Source organism: Podarcis bocagei, assembly GCF_964188305.1.
Source record: "Podarcis bocagei genome assembly, chromosome: 2".
NCBI lineage: Eukaryota > Metazoa > Chordata > Lepidosauria > Squamata > Lacertidae > Podarcis > Podarcis bocagei.
In genome coordinates, this window is record NC_138126.1 from 34,883,038 (window position 1) to 34,896,782 (window position 13,745).

General features: G+C 41.1%; 1 protein-coding gene across 13 annotated transcripts in view; it reads right to left on the bottom strand.

Moving 5' to 3' along the window:
* The window catches only part of FOXP1 (forkhead box P1), a 569,345-nt gene that overhangs the window by 400,755 nt on the left and 154,845 nt on the right, over positions 1 to 13,745 (bottom strand). For 10 of the 13 annotated variants that reach the window (XR_014005113.1, XM_081184115.1, XM_081184124.1 and 7 more), the window contains one exon: positions 3,656 to 3,715. The exons of the other annotated variants lie outside the window; for them this stretch is intronic. The gene's annotated coding sequence lies outside the window, so the exon portion shown is untranslated. The remainder of the gene's footprint in view (positions 1 to 3,655; positions 3,716 to 13,745) is intronic. 13 annotated transcript variants of the gene reach the window in all.

Below are 13,745 nucleotides of genomic sequence, written 5' to 3' on the forward strand. Positions count from 1 at the left end.
TCTCATTTTCATTCTCCAACTTTCCCCAGTCACTTCCATGATGCTTTAACCCGTCAGCCTTTCCCATCTCCCATGTCCCCTATAGATTTAACCAAACAGTTGCCAATCCAAGCTAAATGCTATGTACCCAGTCTGTCAATTTTCATAAGAAAAAACAGAACTCCCCCCCACGCACCCTCTAGATCTCTCCAACCCTTTGAAGCAGATTCCATGAGTTTCACTGTGCAAGTGAAAATTATTATGTTGATGGAACACATTAATTGGACACGGCTCAGTTGCTCTCAACTCTGGCTTGTTGCCTCATTGCTAATTCCCTCTCTAAGAAAACCCAGTTGTTGTGGTGCACCATGACCCTTGTTCAGAGGGTCTGAGCTCATATACATGTGCAGTATAGTACTTAACACATGTAGACAAGGACACAACGTTACAAGTGCTAATGTGTCATCCACCCTGCTATCTAACTGCATGTGTTTACATAGGTGGACTTGGACTTGGTGCGGGAATGTTGTTTCAAAAAGGAAGGTATTGTCCAACTCAAACCGGAATATAACAAAGGGCTTCTGGAGAAAGTGACTGGCCATAGAAGAGGTGATGGTACAATTCCTAAAGAACCTGGTTTAGATATAGTATATCTGAACAATGATTAACTAGCTATTGTTAATTAACAATTATTAACCTCTGCCTTCTGGATAAGGTGCTTAAGTAGGCATTTGCTATAGCCTATTTGAGATGTACCTCAAATATCAGCTAAAAAGCCTCAGAACTGAAAATGGTCAGAACACACAGAATACCAAAATTATTATTACTATATATATTTATTTATTTTTACCCTGCCTTTTTACCTGACAGCACTCAAGGTGGCTTACATATAAAAATAAAAAGGTAAAAGTAAGGGACCCCTGACAGTTAAGTCCAGTCGCAGACATATAAAAATAAGAACTACTAAAACCTTTAAAAATCCATCATAAAATAGAATTATATATTGATAGAATTAAAACTATATGCATATATACATATACATCTATCCATACATAATCTGTTTAAAACATACCAATAATTATAACAAAAATAACATGGCACCAGCTCCTTAACATCAAACATAAAGACTGAAGAAATATACAGCTAAGTAACAATAAAGCTAATGATGTTCTCTTTTACATTAAGACCACAATTTACATGCGAGTTATGTTCCAGGGATCACACCTACAGCCAAAATCACATACAATCAAAGCACAATGGGTTCAATGGCGGATTTTTCCTGGAACCCCATTCCATTTCTATTTAAAAAACGATAAACCTGCCACATGCCTAAAGCTGAATGCGCACAAGTTAAATGTGTGTGAGCTATGGGCTTACTGTATTTAGGAATTTGTGTCCAGTAAGTATCATCTTAATTTTGGACCTACTTAAGAACTGATAAATTACTTTATACCTGGAACAGGACCTTCCATGCCACTTTAAGAGCATATCAAATGAGGCACCACATCATGCAAGAAAAGTTTGACCTCTAAGGGTCTCTAGCATGTGCAATCTTAGGACTCAGCTATACAGCTGCAATTAAAACGTTTTATATGTGTTGTGAAGTACAGTATACAAATGTGACACTAGACAGCGACAGTAAGCTATGCCAAATTCAATGTACTGTATTTTTCCGTGTATAAGACTTTTCCGTGTATATATATTTTTTTCTAGATTTTTGAAGTTTAAAGTAAGGGGTCGTCTTATACACGGATAGTGCACAGTGCATTTTCTTAATTTTGAGTCCCCAAAAATAGGGGGCGTCTTATACATGGAAAAATAAGGTATTTTTCAAAACTTTTATATATATTAAAAAAAACATCTTCACAGTGTTTTTTATATGTGTGTATCTTCTACCTTAGTCTGCAATCTTACCTGAGAACAAGTCTCATTGGACATGCCGAAACCTACTTCTGCATAAGTATGCAGAGGATTGTATAGTTAATATATCAGGTTACAATTGTGTAATAGCCACAGGCAGGTACTAGTGTAAATGGTTGATAGTAGTTGAAATGCCTTTGGGACAGTACCCACATCAGTCATCCACAGCCACCCTTCTCCATACCCAAGCCATCTCCCACTCTTCAACTATGAAACAGTTTTGTTATTTGACCATTTGAATGTTGTTGGACTATTTTTTATAGCCAAACGTTTCACTGCTATGTGCAAGGTCACAGGTAACAGCACTTACCATTAATGCTGGCACAGTGGTCACTAAGCTCCCTTCTTTCTTGGCACAACAATTCATAGGGACCTTTAACTTTACATACTAGCATTAGCAGAATTTATGTATCCTTTTTATAGCCTATTTCAAAAATGCTGGTCATGATGTCAGTATTCACATTTCTGACCCCTGACAAGTATGAATTAGACAGATGCCACCAACTCCTGTCATAGGCCACCTATGTGTCCAGATAACACTAATAATGAAATCCCATCAAGGGCTTTCCAATTGCTTCACGTCAATTTTGTCCCACAAGTTCACTTTAATTTTTTCTAAAAAAATGTCGTTTATGCATTAATGGATTCAGAAAAATAGCTGATCTACAAAGTTGCATTTGGTGTTATTCTTAAGACTGCAGTGTGTGAAAATGATGTTCAGACTTAGTGAAGAAAGAATTGACCAGGTTTCTAAAAATATTGTAGAAAGCCATTAAGCCAAAAAAAGGAAACATAATTGTTGACTTTTAAATATGCAGGCAAAAAAAAATCATAGTAAATAACAATAATTTACTTGGAATATTGCTTCATACAGTGTTTCACAGAAACCTAGCATACAATTTTAAAGAAAGTGCTGGCAAATTAATTGTATACTTATGCTTTTTATGTTCAAGTCACATATGAAAAGAATAACATTTTACCCCACATTGAGTACAGTACCGTAGACTGAATATGGGTTTCAGCAGCATCAATCGTATCAACTGAGATTAGATGAAAGTGCATATAGGATAAAAGAGGCATATAACTCTTACATTTTTACCTTGTGGCTAACATGGCAATTTGCCTCCAGCAGCTGGGTGCATCTCAGATAAATTCACGTCAGTATTCTATTGCGAATATGGGTGGACAAATAATCATTTTCCGAATGCACTAATGCTTTTGCATTCTGATGATGGCATGGAGCTCTTGCATGCAGGTGCAGACATTATTTATTTGGGGATTTTGTATTTGTTTTGGTAGGGGCTAATGTGCACATGGCAAGGACTGTGTAGCTGACTACATAAAACTCTATTTGTGAACATGGTAACCTATTTCCAATGGGCAACATTATTTAATATCAACCATTGATAGCTGTTGTCCCTCTTATAAAGTTCAGGAACCATGCTGCATGTATGCACTGAGAAACAGCTGCTGCACTGGATACTTGGATATAGGTTGTCTGAAGGGCTTGACATGCAACGGAGTGTGAAAATATGAGCTTTGTTAAAAGATGGGAAAACATGCTCCATTGCAAACTGAACCCCTTCAGATAGCCTAACTCAACGGGGTTCCTCTCAGTGACAATGAAAATAAACACTTATCTGAATCTGCCCTGAGGTGTGCCACATGCATGACACAAGCCAGCAATTTTACCCGTGTTCTAATCACAATCGTATCTGATACCATTTAAAAGCAACATTTAACAAAAAGAACAAACCTGGCTGTCCTCACTTTTCAGTCACTGATTGTCACTGTGCCATGTTTCAGGAGGAGTTAGCTGTCAGAAAGAAAGAAAGAAAGAAAGAAAGAAAGAAAGAAAGAAAGAAAGATCAGTTCAAATCCAAATCTGTCCTTCGGAATGTTTCCTTTAACATGCATATTGAATTGATTAAATTTCATTTCTGCTCTTTGGAGTGTGAGGGTTTTCTTCCAGTCTTTTTCCTCCTCCCTTCTCAAACAAAGCTACTTCCAATGTTCTGAGGGCTGGAAATTAATAGCCCTTCTAACTTGGATCTCTCCTGGTAGCCACCACCCCTGGCAAATCGCTATTTGTAGTTTCACCAAAAACAAATCATGCGTCTAATACAGCATTTAAGAGACTGAAATAAATCCATCCCTTGCTACCCTATCATCTTAAATGTTACTATGGAATTTGAACACATATGGCCAAAACCAAAAGAGCCAGATACATTATATAATTATCTTTTCTATTTTTACCTCCTAAAAATGAGATTATTCTGTTTCTTAAGGCTCGGGGAACCTTTTACAGGGGCTACATCCCACAACTTAAGGATAGGGCTACATAAGAACATAATATTTTAAATACTTTTTCTATTACATTTTTAAGAACCAGTGCATGGCTAAATCACAGAAGAGGACCCCAACCTGGCAGAATCTTTAACATAATACCTTTTTGGTAATGTCATGTCATAAACAGCTTTTTTTAAAAAAAGAAAAAGAAAAAGAAAAAGGACTACACATGAACATTTTCCATTATCTTTGGTGCACTTTACTACGGTTTAATGTGCAACGCAGAAAGATCACAGTCATCTAAATGTTGCTACAAGAATTATCTGTCTCACTACAATTCAAATGCTTTGTTATATGCTTTCTACAGTAGCCTGTGTACATCCCATTCTTCATGTTATCCAGTGATTTAAGGGCCTCTTTTGAGGACCTCAGCTTGATCACTGTCCTTTTCTTCCTGTCAGGAAAGGGAGCAGTCAAGCAGCGATCCTGCTTTCTGCTACTGATTCGCTTCCCTACAACTTGCATTAGACGTTATTAGAGCGGCTCCCAGCAGTGTGTAGTTAAGAGTCTGACAGTGTCCCCATTAGAAAGCCATTTTTCTTATAAAGGGTTTTGTAAATTGGCTATGTTAATGACTACAGAAAGAGGAATTTTTAATTTATTTTTCACCCCTAAAGGAATTATACATTTCTATTCCTATTTTTTTGTATCACAGCAACAAACAGCAATAGAAAAAGAGATAGGAAAGAGAGAGAAAAATAACTTAAAATATAATAGCTCAGCTGTTTGGTTTTCTGTCTAAGTTATGGCTTATTTTGCCACATCCAACATAATATTCCTGGCAATTAATTTATAATACAGAATTAAGGAAATAGAAATATAGAAATGAAGCCGGTTCTAAAACATTCAGGTTTTTTTTTAAAAAAAATCAATGTAAAATATGAAGAGGAATGGCGGGATTTTCAAATGTATCCCAGTAAATGAACCTAATATTTACTCCAAACCAAGTTTTATTTAAATCAACATTATGTACTTATTTTCAAATAAATGTGGTAAATGCACTTATAAGCACAACACCCTGAGCTAAAAACTCTGCTCACACAAAACATTTATAATATCATTACCCACGATTTAGTTCACTTTACCATCACATAACAAAATGTTCACATAAACTGTGTTTAGAGCAGGGGATAATAATCCTCCTAAACAGCTGACTCTGGGAATAAGTGTTGTGTGAACAAGGGCAAGGTGTCAACCATGGGCTTTATCGTGCTTGAACTACTGTGATTCTCAAACTGTTTTCACCCAGATAACCAAATGCAATTCTGTCTTATTATTTACATTTTTAAATATAGGAGCCTCTTTTTGGCTGGCAGGAGAATTCTTTAAATAAAGAAATGAGATTATCTAGGAAAGGGATTGTGTGTTGAATCCAGAGGCTGCACAAGAGAAAGGCAATTCTGCTCCCTTCTGCCCTGAAACCTTCTGTACTTCATGGAAACCCTCTCCATAAGGCCAGGGAAGGTCTGAATAGTGGAAGCTGTGTCGTACTGGTCTGCAGTGGAAGAGAGGAAATCACCCAGAATCAAGTAGAGAGATCTCTGGAGATTTTTTTTGGGAGGGGGGAGGGTACAAGGAGGAGGAAGGAATGAGAAAGATCGGTTGTGCAAACTGTCGGTTCATGCAACCAGTGGATTAAACCCAATTTGTATTATGGATACGTATTCCTATAAAACTCAAGTAATTTTTGCCCAGTAGTGTAGCCAAAGAAAAAGAGGAGGGAGTGCTGGTTGCTAGAAGAGTCGGTGTTACTACGTTCAGATATGCTTTGGGTCTCTGAAACATTTGCCTGCCAAGACAGTACAGTGGTACCTCTAGTTGTGGACACGATCCATTCCGGGGTGCCATTCGCACCCCAAAAAGTCTGCAACTAGAGCGGCACTTCTGCGCAAGCGTGGAGCGCAATAGAGCGCTTCTGCGCATTTGTGAAACACGCAGAATGCTTCTGCGCATGCGCAAAGCAAGCAGAACGCTTCTGCATGTGTGGCGAAACCTTGAAGCATACACTTCCAGGTTTGCTGCGTTCGCAAGCTGAAAAGATGCAACATGAACCTAACACAAGACGAGGTATGACTGTAGTAAACTTTGATTCTGTCCGTGTTCATCTCTATTTTTGCCATGTTCCCATGGACCTCCTGAAAGCAAATGGTGTCCCATTAATCATGAACAAACCACAGTTTAAGAACCACTGATCCAGAGCAATACCTTTTCTGGGTATAAGTTTAAAGGTAGAATCAAACATGTGGTGAGTTGTGGTATACTCTTTTGACAGGATTTTATCACCTCAGCATATACATGGGGTACTATATGTTTGAAAGTGGATCCTGGTCATAATTTCTCTCTCACATGATAGGCTACTAACCTAATCTCCATGATGTGCAGTTTACACATGTAAGGACATTTTAATGTGGGGCTACTTTCAGACATGTCCTCATATGTATCCTGAAGTGGTACAGTCACATGTACTTACATGAAACCTCCTCAGAATACTATCTAAGGGCCCTCATATTTGTGCCTGTTCTGAGGGGAAATCTATTCATATGAGCCTGGTCTACACTGCTGAATTTCCCTCTGCCACTGCCTAATATCGAAATAATTCTGAGGGAAATACCTATTTTTCACAGTTCTTAAATGCTTCACACATTTAAAAAAAGACAGCGAGTTTGCTCCATAGAGTAACTGGGAATGACACAAGAGAGTTGGTTTCTTCCAGGGCGTTAGCTTTCCAGTGCAAGGAAGGGTGAAATGTTTCTCTCACCAGTGAAAGGCACACAGTGAGACGTTAACATGAGAGAATAAGCAGAATCCTTTTTAAGAAGAATGGTAGTTATACTTTAATTTAAAAATAAGCTGTTAGACATTTATGACAGGAAAATGTCCCACTAGCTAGATTCCAGTTCTGTTTGTATTTAGAGTGTTTACATATTTTGCCCACAGGAAGTCTCTGCCAGCAAGTCTGAACTTTCTAAAACATCCATTCCAATTCAGGCCTCTTTCTGGCCAGCTCCAAAAGAAAAGCAACCCTCAGCATTCCCAGGAGATGGAGATTTCAAGCTTTCCAATAATAAAATGGATCTGTTAGGTGCTAGACACTACAATAATATTTAAATTACACTTTTGCCTTTTGACCCCTTCCATGCACACCTCATTGTCACACAGATTGCCAAAAAGGCATCTGCCAATTCTGTTACATATATAAAAAAACCTAAACATTTTCTTTCTTTCTTTCTTTTCTTTTTTGTACAAGTTCGGTTTTTCATCAAAACCATATGATCGAACAGTGAAATATACAAAGTAATGTGTCTGTGTTACCACAATGTCAGCTGAAAGACACTTTGCTCATCGTCAGTCTATAAGCCTCTGGGCCATGTCATACAGCTCATCAATATTGTACACAAGAAAAGTTTTTTTTAAAAAGTCTCAAAGAAAAGATTAAAAGCTTCTAATGATGGGTGATGCAGCCTCACAAATATAAAATGGATTACCCAAACTTGGTTGTGATGCGGAAATCAAGAACACTTTCATGATGAGCGAAAGCAACTCTGTGCAATAAAACGGCCATTTAGTTTGTCATCCTCCACACAGAGCAGTTACATAACTAATAGAATTCTCTCACTGAAAAGGCCTTTACAGGTTCAGGGTCCTTCATTTGCAGGCAAGTCTAATAGGCAAACCTAAACATTAGGAGTCCTAAACATTAATAACTATTCCTGTCCCTCCTCTTCTCTGACTTTTGCATGCTATGCCTTCTGAAGAAACACAGTCTCTCCTCTGATCTTTGCATATGGCTTCATTGCGATCTCAGTTTCGTTCAACAGATAAGCACTGCAATATTGCATCTAGAAGCTACAATGGTAAGATGTTTGAAGCCAATTCAAAACCTGGAAGTGATGCACCATCAAGACATTAACAGTGTAGTCCTATACACGTCTACTTAGAACAAGGGTCGGCAAACTAAGGCCCACGGACAGGATCAAGCCCAATTGCCTTCAAGATCCGGCCCACAGACTATCTGTGGATCAGTGTGGGGATTCTGTTCGTTCGGGCTGCGCCATTTCCCCCCCTGAGCCATTCCATTCCCCCCCTCTCCCTTACACACACTGCGGCGGCGCCTCCTCCCTCCCTCCTCCTGGCTTCTCCCCGCCTTGCCTAGAGGAGGAAGGGGGCTAGGCTGAGCTGAGGGCCATTTTAAGCAGCCCCTCTCAGGAGCCAGCCCTTTCATACCGCTCACCTTCCCTCCACTGCCGCCCCCCTGGTGCTCCTGTGGGCCAGAGAGTGGAGCAGATGAGCTCGCTCTACCTACTCACGAGAAGCAGTGGTGGCGGCGGCAGCTGCAGGGAAGGTGAATGCAGCGGCTGGGGCTAGAGTGTGTGGAGGAGGACTACTTGCCCCCCTCGCCTCTTCTTCCAGCTCCACACCACACCGCCCCCAGTGCTGCTTCTCTGGCCCACCACAAGGTCTGAGGGACAGTGGACCGGCCCATGGCTAAAAAAATTTGCTGACCCCTGACTTAGAAGCAAGTCCCATTGCATTAAAGGGAATTACGCTCAGGTAAATGGGTATAGGTTTGCAGCCTCAAAGTCTGAAGGAGAAACAAGAGGATAAACGAAACTTCATCTTATTGGGAGATTATTGTTGCTACATTCTTTACAGAACTGGGTTTTCAGTGAATTATAAATTGTTGTTGTTTAGTCGTTTAGTCGTGTCCGACTCTTTGTGACCCCATGGACCAGAGCACGCCAGGCACTCCTGTCTTCCACTGCCTCCCGCAGTTTGAAGTTCATTTTTATCTATTATTTATACCTTGTCCCATTGGAGGCTGGTCCACTGATGGACAGCCATCCCAAGGAGAATTCAGAGAAGTGTTTTTAATCAAATCTTCTCGGAATTACATACTCTTTCATCTCCCACTCCCATTCTGTACTTCAAACTAAAAATAAAATAAAAAAAGAGCTCAGTAAACATTTCTGTCAATCTACTGTTCTCTGGCCAATCAGTTCTTGGCATCACTCAGCCAATCCTAATCTGTGGTAAAAAGGTCCCTCCCATGTGTCTCGAAGCAGAAAATCCATGTGACTGGATCAGGCTGTTGGAAAGTCTGTTCTAGTGGGTAAGCTCTTACTCCACCTGCCATTAGCCATTAGCCATTAGCAGACATGAGATGAGTCAGGTTCACTTCAAAAACAGTCCATTGTGGTAGCAGTCGACTATCAGAAGCATACACTGGTGCTGAGATTACTCAGAACTGTTTCCCTGAAAGCAACAGGGAATGTGTCCTACTTTGAGGAGCTTTTGTTTATTTAGTTTAATATTTGTTTTGTGATGTTCAGAGAGACAGAGAGACCAGAAACAGAGAGAAGAAGCAAGCAAACTCTATAATAAATACCTGATTTTTACTTTATCACTTTGCATTTTTTAAAAAACTGGGGACCCGGGAGGAGAAATAGTGGCTAGCTTGTGTATGTGGTGCAACAAACTCTGTACAGCAGGGGGCCAGTCCACTGTCCCTCAGAACTTGGGGGGGGGTTCCGGTGGACGATATTTTGAGGGGGGGGAATGAACGTATTCCTATGCCCCACAAATAACCCAGAGATGCATTTTAAATAAAAGCACACATTCTACTCACGTAAAAACACCAGGCAGGCCCCACAAATAACCCAGAGATGCATTTTAAATAAAAGGACACATTCTACTCATGTAAAAACACTCCGATTCCCGGACCATCCACGGGCCGGATTTAGAAGGCGACTGGGTCAGATCTGGACCCCAGGCCTTAGTTTGCCTACCCATTCTGTACAGTATTAACAATTTCCCAACATTCACTCATTAAAAGCTGCAGCAGCTCCTGGGTAGAACAGGTCATATAAGCAAGTTCCAACCCATGTGCAATTCTAGAAAAGCTGTGAGGATCTGTTTCCAACATGATACTAGCAGGGGATTTATATTGAATTGTGCAGGAACAGAGGGAAATGTTTCCACTATTATTCCTACCTTGTTATTTTGTTTTTTTAATAATGTTTTTATTTATTTTTATAGTACAGAAAACACATTTAGAGAAAACAATGGTTACCTTACAACAGTAAACAACAAATAACTTGTCCCGATAAAATTACAGGCATTTGTCATGCCGTGTAATAAAGTTTCATTTGATTACTCTAAAAGATCACGCCACATTTTCCCATGAGTGTTGGGTAGATTCCTGCCACAGTCTGAACAATTTATGTATTCAATAAACATTTGCCATATGTTATAAAAGGAATAGGGATTGTGTTTGCCCTTTGCTGCTCTGACCTGACATGTTAATTTCTCAGCCAATGCTACTGACCATACACTGGCGTATCAAGAATTGATGGTAAACCCATACCTTGTTCTTTTGTGAGTTTGTCAGTGAATTTCCAAAATGAAAAGTTTGGGCTCTATGCCTGTCTGGATATGACTCCACATTCTTACTCAAAACTGGAAGATAGACTCCCAAATCTCAGACATAACTGAGGCATGATTAGTGAGGTGTGATGAACCCTGCACATGAGCAGAGATTATTACTTCACATTTCCAGGACTGAGCCATGCATTGCAATTATGTTCTGATTGCAAAGAATCTATTGTTGCTGTTGGAATATTTGCTTTTTTAAAATTTAGAGATCAAAGTGTTTTGGACAGCACATAATTAAACTGATCAAGTACCAATCTTTTTTTTAACCTAAAAGATAATTTATAAAATAAAGAAAAAAGAAAAAGAGAAGAAAAAGGGAACACTTCTGATTCTCCATCCATCAGTTTTAATAGACTTATGCAAAATCTTTGCTCCAAAACAACATCCAACTCTTCTACAGTGGTGCCTCGCAATACGAAAAGAATCCGTTCTGTGATTCTCTTCGTCTAGCGGTTTTTTCGTCTTGCAAAGTAAGCCCATTGACGGATTAGCGCTATTAGCACTATTAGCGGCTTTTAGCGGCTTATCTGCTGATCGGATCAGCTGATAAGCAGCTTAGCGGCTTAGAAAAAGGGGGGAGGGGGAAAAAACAGCAGGAACTCGCAAGACATTGTCGTCTGGCGAAACAAGCCCATAGGAAATTCGTTTTGCGAAGCACCTCCAAAACGGAAAACCCTTTCGTCTAGCGAGTTTTCCATCTTGCGAGGCATTCGTCTTGCGGGGCACCACTGTACTTTCCATAAACCAACCTTTTTTCCTTGTGTAGAAAGGAAAAATGAACTTGTGGTATCTGGGTTTGAAGACTGAAAAAAGGGTTAGGAGAAAGGCTGATTGCTTATGTTTTCTGAAATACTGTATTTTTCGCACCATAGGACGCACCTTGTTTTAGAGGGGGGAGAACAAGAAAAAAAAATTCTCTCCCTCTCTGCCCAGCGCCCCTTCAGCGAAGCGGCAGGAGGCGCTGCGCAGAGAGGGGGAGAATTTCCCCCCTCTTGTTTTCCCCCTCTAAAACAAGGTGCCATTTAAGGTGCGTTCAGATGCCTTCAGGCGGCTACCTTGGAAGCCTGGAGAGTGAGAGGGGTCGGTGCGCACCGACCCCTCTCGCTCTGCAGGCTTCAGGTTCCTTTTGACCTGCTCTTTGGGGCTGGCGGGGGGGAAGCCCACCACCAGCCCCAAAGAGCAGGTCGGGGAGCAGCGCAAAGGCGCGCGGCTATAGAGGTTCCTGTCATAGCCGCATGTCACCTCTCCAGCCGGGAGAGGGTCGTGGGGGGCTTCTTTAGCCCCGTGCGCACTCTCCCAGCTGGAGAGATGGCGCGCAGCTAAAGAGGCTGCTGCAATTGCTGCGTGTCACCTCTCCAGCTGGGAGAGGGTAAGCGGGGCTTCTTTAGCCCTGTGCGCGCTCTCCCAGCTGGAGAGGTGGCGTGCGGCTATAGAGGCTCCTGCCATAGCTGCGTGTCACCTCTCCAGCCGGGAGAGAGTCGCAGGGGGCTTCTTTAGCCCCGCGCGCACTCTCCCGGCTGGAGAGATGGTGCGCGGCTAAAGAGGCTGCTGCAATAGCTGCGTGTCACCTCTCCAGCTGGGAGAGGGTAAGCGGGGCTTCTTTAGCCCCGAGTGCGCTCTCCCGGCTGGAGAGGTGGCACGCAGCTATAGAGGCTCCTGCCATAGCCGCGTGTCACCTCTCCAGCCGGCAGAGGGTCGCAGGGCTATGCTGTCTTCGCTCCATAGGACGCACACACATTCCCCCTTCATTTTTGAAGGGGAAAAAGTGCGTCCTATGGTGCGAAAAATACGGTAGCCTAAACTGAGATTACCAGAGGCAGTTAAGAACCACAAAGATAGACAAAACACAACTGGAAGACAAGTTTCACAACTACGGTATTTCATTCCCACACTGTATAGGATGAAACTGGAAAGAATAAGGGGACGGGGAGAGAAAGAGAGAGTTTAATTTAACAGAATTAGGCAGCCTTGCAAATAAGGGAGAAGGTGCACATTAAGAAGACAAAGGTCCCAATCCCACTTTTCCTCATAGTTTTCACAGAGAGAGGAAGTAGTGACAGTGGATGATTAACTCTTCTGCTGCCTGCCCGTTTTTCCAGTCTGTTTTTAATAGTTTTTACAGAACTGGAAGTTAACCTGAGCAAGAAATGGCAAGGAAACACTCAGCAAGTGTGAGAGGAGATGAGACAAATTCTCTGCTCCCAATTCTCCCTTGCAAATGTCATCCTCACCACTCATATTTCAAAAAGCACATTTGCCACTAAACCTCCTGGCCCACAATAATGTTTACAAGTAGCACATCTACCAACACATACCCACCCGATTTAGTACATTGTGGCCTACAGAAGGCATAATAGATGAGAAAGGATGGGGAATAAGCACCCTATCCTTCCTCCGTTTACAAAAGCCTTCTTGCAGACTCACGTTAACTCAGGTAATTCAGCAGATAATAACAATAATAATAATAATAATAATAATAATAATAATAATAACTGTTTTATTATTTATTTAATTTATATTTAGAAGCCCGGAATCATACAACCATTTGCCTCAACTTCTGTCAGAAATTGTCCACTACAGCAGGCCATGGAAGAAGTTTCTTGTATAACATACCCTGGTCTTTCCTCTTTTCAGAAATAATTATACACAATACTTTAAAATTAACTACCCTGCTCCCCCAATAATGGCTGCTCCCCAAGTTTCATCCCTGTGTACATGCATTGGTCACTGTCGGTACATTGCTGTATATGTTATGACCAGTATAGACCTATCTTGTCCAGTGAGGGCAGGTTAAGAGTTTTCCACCTTCCTTCACTTTGGAAGAGATGCCCAAACAATTCAGTTCCTCTGCTACATGATCCTGAGGAAAGTGTTAGACCCCTCACAGCTCAGAATATCTATAGTGATAGTTTTACTACAGCTGACCATTATCAGGTCTTCATTGTGGCTATTCCAACAAGAAGTATGTCTGCTTGATGCTTACTACGATGAGCTCTTCCACTGAAAACTGAGGTTGTGATCGGGAAGGCAATCAAGCAGGAATCAGATAGAAATTACTCTCGATC